Genomic DNA, 18338 nt, shown 5'->3' with positions numbered 1-18338 from the left:
TTTCTGCTTTGAAAATGCAGTGTTAATGTCAAACCAGACTCTGGTCACTTTCATGTTGGCAAACTGTGGTTACTACTGTCAGATAAATATTCAGGTGGTAAACTGTTAGGGACAAAGGCTTTGGAGTGAGACCTGTATTCGGATATTACATCTTCTACTTACTAGTCACTGGCTGAGTAAGTCTCTTAAACCTGAACCCCAAGAGTTTCATCGATAAGATGGTGCCTCTTTATAAAAGTTACCAGAGCATGAGATAAAATGTCCCAGCACAGTGCAGGGCATTTAAAAGTAGATCCCCTCTTATGAAATAAGGCAGAAAGAGAAGGGGAAGGCAATACTCTGAGCATCTGTAACTATTTCCACAACAGTGGCTCTATGGAAACAAAGCGCACCGCCACCAGGATGCATTGCTTTGTGCGACAGGCCTGTGGGACTTCTGGGATTGTGGGGCAGATGGTGCATGTGTCCAAAGTCTCCCAGGTAACACATCACAGCATCGCATCATAAACTCGACGGCCATGCCCGTCCACCTCCGACCCTTCCCCTGACATACCTAGAGGTCTCTGCTTTGATTCCTGCTAATACACTAACTCCCCGTTCCCTCTCCCTCAGGCCTGTAAGTGATGTGCTCTGCATGTGAGAAATAGCACGGATGCCCCCATGCGCTCCCTGTGTCATCCTCCCAGGGGCCCTGGGTGAGCTGACACCGGCCTCACCGGTGACGGGACTGAGGGCCCAGCAGCGCAGAGCTGGCCGGGGAAGAGGCTCCCACGGCACACTGTCTCCTGCAAGAACTGGAACGGACCTGCGGGTGTGTCTTATTTCAATGGAGACAGCGGTGGGATCAAGCTGCCCGAGTTCCATGCGGATCACGTGAGGAACCGCAGCGGACGTCTGGGTCTGGGGGCTGGGGACAGGGTTGCATGTCTGAGGAGCTAGTGGGATGTGAGTAACCATGTTCCCTTGAAAGGCGGGGAGGCAGGAGAAGGGCAGTAGAGAATGAGTCTTTTCATATGGCTGTAAGAAATATTAATATATTAAGGGTTTTTAAAAAAGTTTTTTTTTTTTAAATTTATTTTATTTTTGAGACAGAGAGAGACAGAGCATGAGCACAGGAGGGGCAGAGAGAGAGGGAGACACAGGATCTGAAAGAGGCTCTGAGCTGTCAGCACAGAGCTCAATGCGGGGCTCGAACCCACAAACTGTGAGATCATGACCTGAGGCAAAGTCGGACACCTAACAACTGAGCCACCCAGGCGCCCCTAAAAAATGTTTATTTGAGAGACAGAGCATGAGCAGGGGAGGGACAGAGAGAGAGGGAGAGAGAAAGAATCCCAGGCAGGCTCCACACTGTCAGCATGGAGCCCAATGTAAGGCTCGAACCCATAAACTGTGAGATCAAGACCTGAGCCCCAACCAAGAGTAAGACGCCTAACCAACTGAGCCAGCCAGGCACCCAATATTAATATATTTTTAATTATTATGAAAATCCAGAGTCTGAAGAAGGGACATGGCTAGATTTTCACTCAAATGGGGTCCTGACTTGGAAGCCTGCTGTAGAGGAATGGCTGGGAGGAGGCCGGGAGCCAGATGCCCTTGGGTGTGGACCAGACTCGGCGCTGGTTGGTGGTGGCTTCGGACAGGTTGCTGACTTTGAGCGTCAGGGTCTCCTCGTGGCCAGCGTGGATAGAGCCCCCTGTACCTGTCAGGGATGGCACGATGACCTGAGTAGAGCACGCCAGCTGCCCAGGGCACGGTAGCTGCTCCAGTAGACGGTGGTTGGGCAGTTTCACACATGACAGGGTCACTCAGCATAAGCCCACAGAGAAAGGACCATGTATGTGGAGGAAAACCTCACCCTCCCAAATGCTGACATCATAATATCATAAAATTACCCAAGACAGTGGAGAACTCAGGTAGAAGAACCTTCCAAAGGAGTGTTGAGCTCCCTGGGGCTTTTACCTCAGCTCCCCAGGAAAGGGATTTGAGGATCCTGCTTCATTCTGACATAATAGCACCGAGGAGGCAGAGTAAAACCTCTCTCCTTACTAGCGCCCTTCACCAGGACATCAAGTGCCCACAAACAGACCAATTCCATGCTTCCAAACTCTGTTCATTTCTTTCTAGTTGACTTAGGAAAAAAGTGTCAGGATAAGAAGGATTTATCTTCCTATTTATTTTTAAGGTCCTTAAGTACTTCAATTGGAGGCCCCATGACAACCCTAAAGTCGGATGCCTGGCATATTTTTAAGTAGTAGTAAAATCTACCAAGATGAAATGAGTAGTCAGTGAGCGACTTTCTACAAACTGAGAGGGACAAGCCCTCCGTGCAATTTACAACCTGCCAGTGAGTCACTTGAAGGTTCGAAGCTCAAGCAAATTCAAAGGGTATTTGAAAATGTAATGGAGGGAACACGGAGTGGAAATCCTATGTCATAATGAAAACAAGGCTATAATGCAGTGAGATGGCGCTTTCTCTTTAACTTCTAGATATTCTAGTAGCAGACATGACTTGCTAGCTTCCTAACAAAAAAATGAAAGCCTGACGTTGTCGCATTTTTTGTCTTGACAAACTATCAGAGCAGAGGCGAGACTTGAATCTAGGTCTTTCCAACTGGTTTTGATGCCACAGGGAGACCCAGGCGCCACACACATTCCACAAACACTGCTGCAGGGGTGTGGGGTGATTCAGCGCACAGCCTTGGCATACGACCACTCGCCCCTCTGGCTTTGGGGTCCTGGATAACTCTCTTGCCCGTCTCTTGGACATGTTTCCTCATCAGTAAAATAGGAATAAAATCCATATAAAGGTTGCTGTATGGATTACTGTATCTATATATGCATATATATGCAAACATACATAAGCATATGTACACATATACACAGCCATATATAATTCCACATGTAGCCAATATTATTATTTGAGTATAATATATACACATCAATATGCACATATATTTTTTACTAGACTATAAGACATTTATAAAAGGTTTTTACTAACTTTCCTGCTTAGTATATACATTATTTTCACTACTTATATACTTATTAAAGCACCTTGTTCACCACTAAAAAATTTAGAGAGTATGAACATACCATCAAATCTCTGATGGGTGCCATGGAGGTGGTACAGGTGGCAAACAGACTTAAGACAGACATTTCTTTACAGAGATTTTTTTCCTTCTACCTTCTGGGATATCAGAAAAGAAAAACCTCATTTATTTTCCTGAGGTCTTTTTAGAATACCATCAATTCCACCAAAAAAACAGTAAAGCCATCTGGAATAGCTGACAGACAACAATTTGGAAGCAATTTCTTTGAGACAGCTATAATGATTTTCCTTTTCTGTTTTCTTTCCCTCTGAAATGTCAAGGATAACTTAAACTTTTTACTTTTCCATCTGTGATTTACTGATCAGTTCCAAAACAAGTTTGGAAAGTATTTGAAAGTTTGTTTCCAGTCAATCCAATAGTGTTTTTTTAAACTTAATTCTATTTTTAAAGTTCTGTCTTTAAGTGTCTTTCTGCAAAATGTTATGTGCAAAATGTTAAAAAATGCAAAATAATTAAAAAACACAAATTGAAACATAATTACAAAGTATTTCTCAGTGGAAAAAACACTGAATATTTAAAATATTATCTTAAGCAGTCATAATGAAATAGTTTGTATCTTTTTCAAATAGATTCTCCAAAGAGGCTTCATAAAACCAATGTAGAAACAAACCCCCAAATGGGTAAGAGCTGCATCTTTCAGAGTAGAACTTGCAGAAGACAGAATCAGGAATTCCCATTCTTAGCCTGATGATCTAGTTACCTGAATAAGAATTCTACATAAAGAACTTGACGCCGAACATCAGGTAATATATACCCAGGGACTGAAGCAAGAGATACAGTAATTATTAATTTGGTAGAGAAATACCATATATATACACGCATACACATACGTGTGTATATATATGAGAGAGAGAAGAGTAAAACATTATTGATCTCCGCCCATGAATTAGGCTGGCATGAGTGGGGTTTTAAGAAGCGGAAGTTGTCATCCCAGGTGAAGCAAAGGGCGTGGAGAGGGGCAAGTGCAAGTCTGAGGCGGGAACCACAGACTTGGGTGGGACTCAGGGCGAGAGCAGAGCGGTGCCCGAGCAGTGGGGACGGGCTCAGGGACGCTGCAGGTCGTCACTAATTCTGCGCCCAGGAAGCTGGCCTTTACTTAGTGGGCAAAGGGACCTTAAGGTCGTGAACTAAGCTCTCAAGTGTAAGAGACAAAAAGGACCATCAAGACGACCGAATCTAGCGCTTCTCAAACTTTTCCATCAAAATATTTCTAAAGAAGAGAACTTCATGCCTTACGGAGTCAGGGCTCCTGCCTTGAATCGGTCCTCCTCTGAGACAGGGCTTCTTATCAAGGGATTTTCCGGCCTACTCCACAGATAACTTTTACTGTTTTGTATAAAAAATGCTGTCTCCAAAACGGCGCAGGCTCTCCGCGGGGCCAGGGCTCCTGGGCCTTCACGCATGCGCACCGCACACCAGCCCGCCCCCTTCCGGGTCTGCGGCGCTCGGTTAGAAGAACAGGCCGAGGCGGCCGCTCCGAAAGCGGACCTGCTCGCAGTCACGGTTAGTAAAGGAATCAGAAATGCAACGATAGTCCTCATCCCTGAGTCCCAAACTCTTTTCGGCGATGCCACACTACTGCACAGCGAGGAAAGCACCGGATGCGGCCGGCACAGGGGCCCCACGGGCCGGAAGGCACCCAGCGCGCCCCTGCGACGGAGACCAGACTTCCCCAGCGGGCCCCAAACGCGGCCTTGTCCGCCATGCCGCCCTCAGGGCCGTCCCCGGGGGTGTGACAGATGGCTCAGACCAGGCTTCCTGCAGGGGAGCTATCCCCCACCCCGAAGTTGAAGGGAGGACAGAGCCTCGGACACATGCCGCCTTCCCTCGCGGAACTGAGCAGGTGCTCATCAAAGTCTGTCCCGCCTGATTTGCGCCGCCAAGGGATTCCAGGGAGGCAGAGGCAGGAAAGCCACGACACCGTGTTTACCTCCCTTTCGCTGCTGGTTCTGGCACTAGGACTGTAGGCAGGCAGGCTGAGTCGAAACCCTTTTCTAAAAATATGAATCAGCTGAGACCATTTAAAGCCGCCTTTTATGGCGGTGACACTAGGACTTTCCCCTTGGGCTGTTGCGCATGCTTTCCCAGAGCCTGCTCTTCGGCGGCATCTAGCCGTCTGAAAACCTCGGTGTTTCTCCTTGCCAAGGGGATCCGAAGCCTCCCAGCGCCTGACAGGCGCGTCTGCATGCTTCCCAGGATCCCGGGCAGCTGTTCCCAAGGGGCTCCATCACTGGGGCGGGATGCTGTGCGAGCCTGGGCCTGAGCTTGGGCTGGGGAGTCATTGGTTCTATTGGTGGACCTGGTGCGCCGACCCCCCATCCCACCCCCGCCCCCAGGGGTGGGACTAGCTGCGAATCAGTCTGCTTTTTTTTTTTTTAAATATTTATTTATTTTTGAGAGAGAGCACAAGCGGGAGAAGGGCAGAGAGAGAGGGAGACACAGAATCTGGAGCAAGGTCAAGGCTCTGAGCTGTCAGCACAGAGCCCCATGCGGGGCTCGAACTCACGAGCCCTGAGATCATGTCGGATGCTTAACCGACTGAGCCACCCAGGGGCCCCGCGAATCAGTCTGTGTCAGTCCTTCCCAGGATGAGTTCCTACTTTCCCAGTCTTTAGGAAAGGGGAGAGTGAGATTCTGCAGGGTGAACTGCACGCCACGATTTTAATGCAGCTGTTCAACTTGAGGGGAAAAGAAAATCACCCCCAGACCTGTATGAAGCTTTTCACCCAACTCTGTTTGAGTGACTGCTGGTGACGACACTAAGGTGATCCTGGGGGAGGTTTGCTTTCCGAGTAGATTCTATTTCCTTCATAGTGAAATCAATAAACAAAGGAAATGCAACCGCTTTCAAACAAAACAAGCTTTGCAAAGAGACTATTTTTAGAATGCATGCTCTGGAAATGTGCCTGCTTTACAGGAATGGGATTTTACTTGAAAAGGGACCCCAATGCAATATCTAGGTCCACAGCTTTCCGTGCTGTGTGTGCCCCTCACAGTCCTCGGGGGATCTCTGTGGTGTCTAAACAGCATGCACAGGAGCCGGGGAAAGGGGCCAGGAGATCTGGAAGGGTGGAGAGATAAAGGCCCTGGACTCCACTGTTCCTTCCCCGGGGAGGCACTGGTTTTCCTCCTCTCATACCGCGCTTCCATATGATCTTTTATATGAGGGAAAGGTTCGGCTCCTCAGTATTTTTGGAAACTACCCTAACTTGGTATTGCGGGCTGAATTGTGTCCCCTCTCCCGCAGTGACATATGTCCTAATTCCCAGTCCCTCAGAATGTGATCTTATTTGGAAATGCGGTTGCTGTAGATGTATGAGGTAAGATGAGATCACTGTGGAGTAAAGCAGGCCCCTGCATCCAACATGACTGGTGTCCTTCGAAGAAGACACCTGGTCACAGAGGGAAGACAGCCATGTGACGATGACATGGGATGTCAGGCTGCCACAAGGCAGGAACACGTGGGGCCACGGGAAGCTAGGGGGAGGCAAAGAGGGGCAGAGACCCTTCAGAGGAGGCAGAGCCCAGCCCATACCTTGATTTCAGACTTCCAGCTTCCAGAACTGCAAAGGAATCACTTTCTGTTGTTTTAAACCATACTGTCTGTGACCCTTTCTTACAGCAGCCCTGGAAACTAGTGTACCCAGTCAAAACTATTTTCTCCTCTCACTCTTTAATTATTTTACCCTCTGAGGCAACATGTTGATAAAGGAAAGGTATTTAAAAAAATGGAGAAAGTTCTTTTCTCAGTTTCCTAACCGACTCGGGCCCTGAACCCCCACCTCCACAGCATATGTCTCTTAAGGAAATGCCTCCCCAAACAGACATGCACAAGGGTTCCAGCTTCTCCAAGCACAAGGCTAAAGTTCAAGGAGGGGACTGCACTCAGACGCCACTTGCCTTACCATACGTCTCTGCCTTACTGCTGGGTCAGAGAACTAAGGTCAGCCAGGGATGCCCATCTTTAGAGCCTGGACATAGTAGCACACTTACACTACAGACACAGTTCACCATGTCTGCATGGCACGTGAGACACATGTGGTGTCAGCATAATTCATATGCAAATAGCTTTTCTCTCCAAAGGGCTTAAAGAAATGTACAGAGTTTTACCTAATTAATCTTTGCAAGCCATCCATGAAGAAGGTAAAGTAAGGTCGTATCTCCCCCTTCTCTCTGGTTCAACTCAAGGCTGGCCACTTCTTTTTTAACTCTTTATTCTTGTGTTCAGCATGGTCGAATCTCTTCACTAAATGGGCTTTTATTTTGAAGCTGTGTTCACGTTTCCATAGAACCCTATTTCTGGCAGCTCCTGGTTAGTAGAAGAAAATGATCCCTGTTCCCCCCACTCCTACCTCTTAATTTTTGGGCGGGGGGAGAGACTTCTCAGAAAGACCCAGTCTATTCTGAAATTACCATTTATTTAAAGCCTGTGCTCCTGAATTATCTTGAAGTTCAGGAGACTCAGTGTGCACGAGTGTGTGTGTGTGTGTGTGTGTGTGTGTGTGGACAGAGAGAGGGAGAGAGAGAGAGTAGCAGTAGCCTTGCCAGGTGGCATTAGAATGCCAGGACAAGTGGGGGTGGCAGCCGGGTCTCAGCATCTCTGCAGACACCTCACGGGGACATATCTTTTGCAACTCTTCTGGTCAGTTTCACGTTGTGTTCCATCCTCCCAGATTAGCCATGGCTAAGAGACCTGGAGGAGAAACACTCGAGGAAACTGAAGACGAAAAGCACTTTAGCCCCAACCCCTACTTTAAACAGGGCTGTTGCTCCTTTGCCCGTTTCCTTACTGAGTGTCTTGAGTAAGCAATTCTATCTCCTGAGCACCTTCATGGATCTTAGGCAATGACTCAGGAAAGATCAGTGGATTTCTTTGAGCTCTCTGGAGGAAGAAGTTATTAAAAAGGAAAAATTAGAGTGCCATGTAATGTTGGGTTCTCTGGACTTGCCCTGGAGACTCGACCTTTAATTCACCATAATGAGAAACGTTAATATCTAGATTTCTCAGTTTGCTAGGGAGCTAAAGCTTTTCTGTACATGGTGGAGTAAGACACTTCAATCTTTCCTAGCCCATATTTGGGGCCACTCAGGAAAGGGCTGCCTTCTACCAACCTGGAAGCTGTGTTGATATGAGCTTGCCTTCTGGAATGCCGTGACTGATGGCATTTAGCCAAGACCCACCAGCGTCTACTAGAGCAGAGCACCTCCCACAGTCAGGTGACATGCGTGCCACCAACTCGCCCTACAACTGCAAGTCTTTCATCAAGCCAATAATTAGGGCAAGAATTCAAGTTTTAAAAACCCTGTCGTTTCCCAGATGCTATAAAAATTCCAACCAAAGGCTTTCGAAGTTTCAGTGCAAGTGTGTGCAAGCCAAAATGGCATAGCACTCAATCTGGTTTATTCTGCTGCTTATATTAAAATCGGTAACTAACCACATTTCTATACTACTGACAGTCATCTGGTTGAGACAGTATACAGATCACAGTCTAAGGTGGTACCGAGATACTAATTTCTACTCAAAACGGTCTGAAAGACTCAGAAGAAAAACTGAGGTTAGCCTCTTTGGGGAGAAGGATGCTAAAACAGAAGGTTCTAAAGGAGCAAGAAAGATTCATTGATTAGCATTTATTGGAAGGAAAAAAGCGGTCATTAAGAAGGAGCCACAATTAGAAGGGAGGTACATAAGTTCTTTCTAAACTCTTATCAACAACCTTTATGTAGATACATCTTGGTGAGTAGTAGCCAAAGATAGCAGAATTGAGAAGGCAATGCAGGAATTATTAACTCTGGTTTGCAGAAGGGGGAAAGGCATGGAGTCTTAAAAGGACTGGATTTTATAAAGATCAAGCTGTGGAAAAGAAAGGAATTCATAGAGTCAAAACACTATGTCTAATATTGCCTAACGTTGCCTCTTGCATCTCGAGCAAGATAAATTCCAAGGGGTTGGAGGGGCTCTCATGATCAGAGGATGTTGATTTCCAGGGTTAAAATAAAGAAACACATAAAACAAAATCTGATCCAGGAAAGCAAACCCAAAGCAAGGTGGAATTAATAACAGTCAAGTTTAATAACTAGAATGGCAATAATGTGCACCTCCGCAGGACAGTTTTTGCTTCAGTTGGTATTTTCTGCGAGTACTAACTTGTAAAAATAAAAATTGGCCTGAGTTCAATCACATGTAAATTGAAATCCAGCTCTTCAGCCCTACTAGCCACATTTCACATCTTCAGTTGTCACATATGGCTGGTGGCAACTATACTGGACTGCACAGATATAAGACATTTTCATTACTGGCAGACAGTTCTATTGTGCACCATTGTTTCATTTTTTTAAAACGTTTATTTTTGAGAGGGAGAGAGAGAGTGAGCAAATGGGGGAGGGACAGAGAGAAAAAGGGAGATAGAGAATCCCAAGCAGGCTCTGCACTGTCAGTGTAGAGCCCAATGCGGGGCTCGAACCCACGAACGGTGAGATCATGACCTGAGCTGAAACTAAGAGTCAGATGCTTAACCAACTGAGCCACCTGGGTGCCCCTGGACAGCGCTGTTTCAGAAGGACTATTATAAGGACGGCCGGCACTAGTCATGGCCCACACTAGATACCCTTCTGTATCTTCCTAGCACCAAAAAGCCTGTGAGCTTCTACTGTTGTGTTCATCCTAAACTTCTCTCATTCCTTTCCAATATTTTGTGTCAGACTTACCTACCTCAAGCTTAACCACCAGAGATAGAAACAAGGCAGAAATATTATAGGAAGAGGTAATTTAAACACATAGCACACTATCCTATAATTAATGAATAGAAGGCTAAGTTGGATGATTCCTTTATGGAGCCTATGTGGCCTCCCCACTCTGTGGGGTGAAACTGCAAATATCACAGCAGACCCACTGAGCATTCGAAGCCTCACAGTTACAGAGCCCTTAAGGTCCTCTTAATTATGGGAGGTTTTACAACACTTATTCAGACTTTCAGAAAAGTGCACACAAGCGCCAAAGCCATTTGTGTGAACCCTCTTACACGAACAAGAAAAACACGAGTACAGGGTGCTCTTCTGTCTCCACTTCTGTCCTGTAACACTGACGGAGGACCTCGCTGTCCTGACTGCATAGGGGAAATTCATCAGTTTTGCGATCACACGAATAGGGAGGCAACAGGGGAGCATGACCCCACCGTCTCGTGCCATCAGCTTCGATATGGAGCGCGGTGAGGGGCGGTCTCCACTCGCACCTGTTCTTTCCAGTTGTCATTATTAGACTGGTGCTACAGCAGAGGGATTAGCAGCATGAGAATGTCAGCTTTTTGGAGATACACATGCATAGCCTTTTCCTTCTGAAAAAATTTGTTTTAAATTTAGGTTTCTCAAGAGTATCATGAGCTCTACTGCCAAATCGTTCTCATACTTCTCCTGATTTGCCAATACTCTACCGCCATGATCCAACAGTCTGATTCCATCACTTTTATCTTCCAGTGAACAGTTACCCAAAATGGTTAGGGTGTGAGGGGAAAGGCTTATGTGTGAACTCTGTAAGGCCAATGAGCTCGGCCCCACCAAACCCCTTCGCCCTGTTGTTCCCAAAACAGGAGCCACTGGTCATAGACCCATTGGGAAAAGTGGAAACGATCTGAGCGTATGTTTTTTTTAAAAAAAGTCAATCCAAATGATAAGTTGAGTGGGAAATGGAATATTTAGAGAACAGATTTCTTGGTGATAATATGTAAACGCTGTCCAGGACGGCAGGCACTAGCCACGTGTGGCTATGGAGCACGTGAAACCCACTATGGGGCTCATCCAAACCCACATCTACACGGGTAGGTAGGCTACCCGTGTAAAATACACACTCATCACCAAGGCTAAATATGAGGAAAAAAAGGTAAAAACCTCATTAATAATTTTTATATCAGTTACATGTTGAAATGACAATATTTAGATATATTAGATTACAAAAAATTATTAAAGTTAATTACAGGCTCCTTTTTGTTTTTTTAAAATATAGTTCCCAGGAAATTTTCAATGACACACGTGGCCCACATTCTATTTCTATTGACAACACAGGCCATGATCATAGGCGCTCTGTGTAATACAAAAGCGCTTAGAAAATGCCGAGTCATGAAAAGCGACTCTAAAAAAATTATCTGCTCTGAAAAAGCAAAAGAAGCCTCTGGCAACAAAAGCAGAAGAATGGTTGGAATTGGAGAAGGCATCATAAATATCTTCACTACGGCAAGCAACATAAAGGCCTAGCCAGCAGCTGAAACTACATCATCTAGCCGAATCAAAAAGAAATCACACACAGATTCAAAATCCCTGCCTTGTCTTTTGAACCGACTGTGGGAAAGCGGCTCTCACAGTGTGCCGGAGGTTGGGGCTGTGAGACCCGGGGTACTCAAATCCTCACTTTGATTTCTCCTGATCAAAGATGGCACCTCATTACTGAAAAAGAGCCAACGGCTCCTGGAAGGAATTCCCCCAGCGGGGTGTACAATGATGCAGGGAGATACCAAGATAATTTGATAATGACATTCAAGAGTTTTCTGACTAATATTTAAATCCCCAGTTATTGAGACATAAGGAAAAATAAGGGTCAATACATTGTAAGACCTGGGAGATGCAATGCTTTTCTCAAGTGGCCATTCAAGCCATTCGCAGAGCCAGACAATGAAGGCATTTGCCAGTTTAGAAAAGGGAATATCCAAGCAGCTCTCAGTTTCTTCCTTTATTTTCAAGTTTCTGTCCTTGCCCTAGATAAGCTCTTGTGCTCAAGAAATAGGCAGGAAGGGAAGTTAATCAGTGTCAGCTTTCTCATCCAAGAAAAGTTTTATCCCTGTCTCCTTTCCAATCTTTCCAGGCTTAGAGATGACCATTACTTCCTTGTTAGAGAGCCTGTAACTTACCTCATTATAATCACTGGTGAGTTTAAATGTTCATGCCCAGGAGTCATTAGCTAACATGCTAAGAAGAGTGCCTGGGGCAGAGTGAAAGGTAACATTTATCTGATCAGAAAGAGCCACAGGTCTAGAGGCAGTTACTATAAGCCCTTCCGTTACCTGTGTATCAATCAAGAGTAGAAACTTTGCCAATACCAAATAAATATTAACAGTATGTTTTTATTGGTGAAAGTAATGTTTTATTAATTAGCCTGATGGATGTAATAAGAGGATCTCGTTAGGTCACATTTCAGATATTCAGAATAGATGCATGAGAAAAAATAAGTTAGCCATACTCCCGCTGTTGCATGAAGGTACAAGAAACCAGCCAGATCTGCTCTTGCATCCCTTAGACCCGATTCCTGTACCTCTGGGAGGAACGGTGTCTGTGGCTTGATCCCTAGTTGGACCTGTGCCCAGCCATTGGTTTAGAAGAATTTCTGATTTCTGATGCCAAGCAGAAAGCTCGGAGTCCTGCTTTGTAAATGCTGTTCTTTGTCACAAGTATATTTTTCCTACACGGTAAAGTCAGCACACCTAGAAATGCAGACAGCTGAGGCTCTGTAGAGTTTAAGGAACAAAGTATACGAACTGCTTTGTGCCTGCTTTACTAAAGGCTGTTTATTAAACAAATGTGTGATAAAATTGTGTTTGAAATCTACGTGTTTTATAACGTAGTAGTCAGCTGATAAGGCAGTGGCTTTCTCTCACCTGAATAGAACTTCCTAGTTACTACTCTGATCTAACAAAATTAACCTTAGTGTCCTGCATGGCCAGATTGGCTTAGTCAGGGGGCAACTGCACCATTTTTTTTTTTTTTTTTTTAACTCTGATGCAGCAAATAGCCTTCCTTCAGTCCCGAAGTGCCATCCGTCCTGCTTCGAGGGGCTATGACGTTCCCTCTCCATTCTTCACCTGGTCAACTCTGACACACTCTGTAGGTCTCGGCTTAAAGCACTGGTTCCCAGACTTTGCTGTGCATTAGAATCACACAAACAGCTTCTAAACAGCCCCACACTCTGGATCACGCCCCATACAAATTATATTAGGATGTCTGGAGGTGGGGGCCAGGCATCAGTATTTTTAAAAGATTCCCTGTAATTCCACTGAGCAGTCATTTGGGAACCACTGGCTTTCTTTTTCTTTTCTTTTTAAGTTTATTTATTTGGAGGGAGGGAGGGAGGGAGGGAGAGAGAACAAGCAGGGGAGTGGGAGAGAGAAAGGGAGAGAGAGAATCCCAAGCAGGCTCAGGGCTCAATGGGGGGCTCCATCCCACAAACCATGAGATGATGACCTGAGCTGAAATCAAGAGTCAGATACTCAACTGACTGAGCCACTCAGGTGCCCCACAATGTTATTTTTCTTAGAACAGACTTCACTAATCACTTCACCTAAATTTAGGTTCCTCTATCATTTAGTTTCCTGTGTCTTAGAGGTTTCTCAGCATTTTCTTATTTTATAATTAGTTGTGCCATTTTTGTCTTGGTGCTATCTGCCTCCTTGACTGGACGCCCTATTAGGGCCAATGCCTTGACTGGTTTTCTAAAATTTTTTTTTTTAATGTTTTATTTATTTCTAGGAGAGAGAGAGACAGTGTGAGCAGGGGAGGGTCAGAGAGGGAGGGAGTCACAGACTCCGAAACAGGCTCCAGGCTCTGAGCTGGCAGTCAGCACAGAGCCCGACGCGGGGCTCAAATCCACGAACCGCGAGATCATGACCTAAGCGAAAGTCGGACGCTTAACCGACTAAGCCACCCAGGTACCCCACCTTGACTGGTTTTCTAATCTCAGCATCTGAAGCAGCTAGGACCACACCTGGCACATAGCAAGTGCTCAATATATGTTTGTCAACAATGAATAAATCAATGAATTCAATATGTACCACTTCATTGAAATATTTTCCCCCAATTAAAAATGAGCCAACTAACCAAACATTTGAGTGATAAATGTTATCAGTTTTCTAACAAGTACTTCGGAGTGACAAGGAGGGAATTGTAATCTATTTGGAAGTAGGATTAATGCATATGGAACCATAGGAGAATTGAATAAGGCAGAGTCATAAAAAACAAGGGCTTACACAAAGAGACCGTGGGTGCAAGGTGATGAGTAACACATATACATGGATGTTTGCTCCCCTGGACTTGTGTGAGTGAACTTGGGCACCGACAGTCAAATGTTATGTCATACAGCACAGGCTGCCGCCACCCAGCCCAACTTTGCTTTCTTTTGCTTGGATGTTTGAATTCTGTTACCCAGCAAGTATTCCTGAACATTATGCAGCATTTGCCTAAATCAGCAGCCTTTTGTTTTTGTGAGTCAGAAAACTAGATTCACTCATGAAATGTGAAAGAAATAGCTCCATCTTGAAAACTGATTGTCATCTTTATCTAATTTTGATCAAGCCTTTGGGATGGTTTTTAAATGATTAGCCCGATGAATTATAGAGCTGTGTTAGAAGAAACAGATTTGTTTGGGTGCTTTAAAATATTTATTCTCCTCACATTCTTATCCTTATCTTCCACCCAAATCCCTGACGACGTAAACGTTTTTGGGGCTTTCTCTACAAACCACAATTCCTGCATCTGGCATGAATAGATAATTTCACAAACCAAATTGGAGACAGCGGGCAATAAATGTTCTTGCTAATTTCAATAAGCCTACATATAAACAAACAGACCAAAAGAAGTTCTCAGGCCCTTTTGCATCATGACATAAGCAGGTGCTACAAATTAAGGTAACATTCACCAGCCACACCAGAGAGAGAGGACGGATAAATTCGAGGGAGCTCTGGAATGACAGAAGGCATGTGGTTAAAGTACTAGTGAAGGACATGGAAGATTAGTCTAAGCTGCTTGGGGACACCAACAGCCCTTTCTCGAAGCTAAATCTGAGGTAATGGTGGGCTCATCCTATTAAAGCAACAGACAGAATTTGTCCAAACTAGTTTTATAAGGGGTAACATTGAAGAGGCCTCATGTGTGTGACTGACATTAATTTATTTTTCTGCGCTGTCACCGAGCTCCCCAGAGTTCAGAATGAATGGGAAGTGATACTAAGGCATTCCACACAGCTTCACTCAGGTCCGGCTTGGGCCTGTGTCTTGGAAGGCAGCAGACACTCTTTATCAGTGAAGGCTTGAGATTGTTAGCTAAGGTGTCATCCAATTGGGTGCATTTCCTTCCAGTAAACAGTAATCGGTCTGAGGAAGAACTGTGTCAGGTCAGTAGGAGTGTGTGTGACTTAGCCTGTCCCAGGGTGGTTTCTGTGCACAGTTAGTTATTCTAGAATAACCTAGAAGTTATTCTAAAAAAAAAAAAAATACTCCTTGAAGTGTCTAAATCCAGTTCATAACATCTTTTTAGTCTCTTGAGAAACGTATTAACTATTAACAATTTCTCTCAAGGGATCTTTGATCAATGACTACTCTTGTTTACTAATTTAGCCAAACGCAAACATTTTAAACTACATGTACAAATGTACAGTGTTTAATTTCCTTCATTTCTTGAATTATTTGAGTACAAACCAACTCAACCACATATATAGCCAGTTATTATAAATGTGACAAATTAAACCTTAAACATGGTGAATCTTAACTTATATCAAATGATATTGTTTATATCATTGTTTTTATTATTAGTAATATTGTTTATAAGCTTCTTAATATCTCAACTGAATAGCACAAGTCTGAATAAAATAGTCAATTACCTATTTCTTTTAAATGTTTATTTATTTTTGAGAGAGAAGAGAGTGTGCATGAGTGAGATGAAGGGCAGAGAGAGAGGGAGACAGAGGATCCCAAGCAGGCTCTGAGCTGGCAGCAGAGGGGCTTGAACCCACAAGCCATGAGATCATGACCTGAGCCAAAATCAGATGCTCAACTGACTGAATCACCCAGGGCCCCCATCATCCATTTAATTTAATCATGGGTCTCAGTGAAGAAGATCCTTGAACACTTAAGATGCCAAATGCATTCAGATATCTTTACACAAAAACACTGAATACTGTGGGGTGATTCTCTTCAACACTGGATATTTAATTTTTAAAAAATTTTAAGACTACTTATGAAAACAACTGCAGGTTTTAGCCTAGAGGTAAGCTCTGGGGCTGCAGGAGATTCTGGGTAAGTTTTCTCACTACCATCATCAACAAGCCAAGGAAATTCGTTTTTTGTTTTTTTTTTTATTAAAAAAAATTTTTTTTAAGTATTTTATTTATTTTTGAGAGAGAGATACAGACAGCATGAGCAGGGGAGGGTCAGAGAGAGAGGGAGACACAGAATCTGAAGCAGGCTCCAGGCTCCGAGCTAGCTCTCAGCGCAGAGCCCGATGCGGGGCTCGAACCCCCGAACCGTGAGATCATGACCTGAGCTGAAGTCGGACGCTTAACCAACTGAGCCACCCAGGTGCCCCGGAAGTTCGGTTTTGACCTTCACTAGGCCAACATGCATCTCAAGACCATGTCCTCCAAACAGGGTGGTCTTGTAGCCCAGATCTCCAGAGTAAAGTCATATGTTTCTTTAATTTTCCTTTAGTAACAAAATTTCACAATGCACATTAAGCTTAAAGCTAATGTCCTTCACTGTTTCCATAGTATTTGTGTTCCACAGAAACTTTTTCCTCATTGGATTCTATGAATCCCTTCCCTTAAAAAAAAAAATGTCTGTGCTGGCCAAGTAGTTAATGACTTTCCCATCTCTCCACTACTCTAACAGATCTTCTGCCTGAGAATTTCTGCAGTGGAATCTGGTTCTTCCGGACCAAGCTCCTGAATGCCCCCAAATCTACACGTAGCTCAGCATGAACCTTGGTGTAGGCTAAGGCATTACTCCCCAGCATGCAAGCTTTCCATTTTCCAGACCTTGAGCTACAAACATCCTCACTAACTTTTCTTGATCCTCCCCAGGTAAATGCCAAATGCAGCGTGGGCCAAACAAAAATTGAAAACTGGAAGAATTAGGCCATGGCGTCAAAACTTCGCTAAGGAAAATGACTCCAAAAAGCCTTAAAGAATATCTGCTTGCGATCGAATAAAAGATCTGAACTGCAAGTGGGAAATAAATGTCATGAGCTCACTTTTCTACATAATAAATATTTGTTTAAAAGGGTGTTTTACCTTAATATTCACTGATTCATCCACATACATACATATACAGAACATATAACTTTGCATGTGATTATTAAATTGGCTTATAATATATCAATTTTTTTCTTCAAGAACCACCTTGCAAAAATTGGCTTATTTAAGTAGCCATCAAATCAATTATTAGAGACAGATAAGCAGTACTGGAGTTTCTTGGAAAGAAACGGGTGTTTCCCTTCTGAGATCTAACGAAAGGTGCCAGGTGTCCTGTCTGGAACAAAGTGTCCATGACTGTGCTTTCCTTCTGCATAATAACCAAGAGTGAACGTGGATGCCAAAAACTACTTATCTTTTCACCTGCCATAATATGAAGATGTTTATACTCAGCTATTGCAAACTCTCCTCAAAACACAGTGGAAATTAAGTAAAAATAACATATATTTACAATATATGTACATGAGCAGACACATGAAAAGATGCTCATCATCAGGGAAATGCAAATCCAAACCGCAATGAGATGCCACCTCACACCTGTCAGAATGGCTACTATCAAAAAGACAAGAAATAACAAGTGTTGGTAAGGATGTGGAGAAAGAAGAACCCTTGGGCACTGACGGGGAATGTAAATAAATGGGTGCAGCCACTGTGAAAAACAGTATGGAGTTTCCTCAAAATTCAAAAATAGAAATACCAGGGGTGTCTGGGTGGGTCAGTCAGTTAAGCAACCAAACCCTTGATTTCGGCTCAGGTCATGATCTCACATTTCATGAGATGGAGCTCCATGTCAGATCCCTGAGCTGACAGCATGGAGCCTGCTCGGGATTCTCTCTCTTCCTATATCTTTGTCTCTCTTCCACTTGCACTCTCTCTCTTTCACTCTCTCAAAATAAAAAAAACCTTAAAAATAGAAATAAAAATAGAAATACCGTATGACCCAGCAATTCCACTGTTGGGTATTTACCAAAGAAAATGAAAACACTAATTCGAAGAGATATATGTGCCATGTGTTTATTGCATATTTACAAAAGCTCAGATATGGAAGCAACCCAAGTATCCATCAATAGACAAATGGATAAAGAAACTTGAGGGGTGTGTGTGTGCATAAATATTACCTGGTCATAAAAATGAATGAGATCTTGCCATTTGCAACAACATGGATGCACATAGAAAGTATTATGCTAAATGAAATAAGTCAGACAGAGAAAGACAAACATCGCAAGATT

At 44.1% G+C, this 18338-nt stretch overlaps 1 protein-coding gene and 2 long non-coding RNA genes across 6 annotated transcripts in view; 1 reads left to right on the top strand and 2 right to left on the bottom strand.

Annotated features, from left to right (window-relative positions):
- The window catches only part of LHFPL6 (LHFPL tetraspan subfamily member 6), a 246915-nt gene that overhangs the window by 45944 nt on the left and 182633 nt on the right, over positions 1–18338 (bottom strand). The gene's annotated exons all lie outside the window — the stretch shown is intronic.
- LOC120234322 lies at positions 566–17107 on the top strand. 3 transcript variants are annotated; one of them, XR_005529059.1, is made up of 3 exons: positions 566–811; positions 3680–3853; positions 16939–17107. It is a non-coding gene; the product is annotated as an uncharacterized LOC120234322 (long non-coding RNA). The 3 variants fall into 3 exon arrangements; XR_005529057.1 differs by having other exon boundaries at positions 566–873; XR_005529058.1 differs by lacking the exon at positions 3680–3853 and having other exon boundaries at positions 566–873.
- On the bottom strand, positions 1501–4470 carry LOC120234323. Its single transcript, XR_005529060.1, has 3 exons — positions 4347–4470; positions 3094–3187; positions 1501–1702 (listed from the first exon to the last, which is right to left on the bottom strand). It is a non-coding gene; the product is annotated as an uncharacterized LOC120234323 (long non-coding RNA).

This window comes from Hyaena hyaena, unplaced genomic scaffold (assembly GCF_003009895.1).
Source record: "Hyaena hyaena isolate Hyena2069 unplaced genomic scaffold, ASM300989v1 scaffold_106, whole genome shotgun sequence".
NCBI lineage: Eukaryota > Metazoa > Chordata > Mammalia > Carnivora > Hyaenidae > Hyaena > Hyaena hyaena.
Note: the sequence above shows the minus strand (reverse complement) of the source record. Positions and strands in the feature narration are given on the sequence as shown.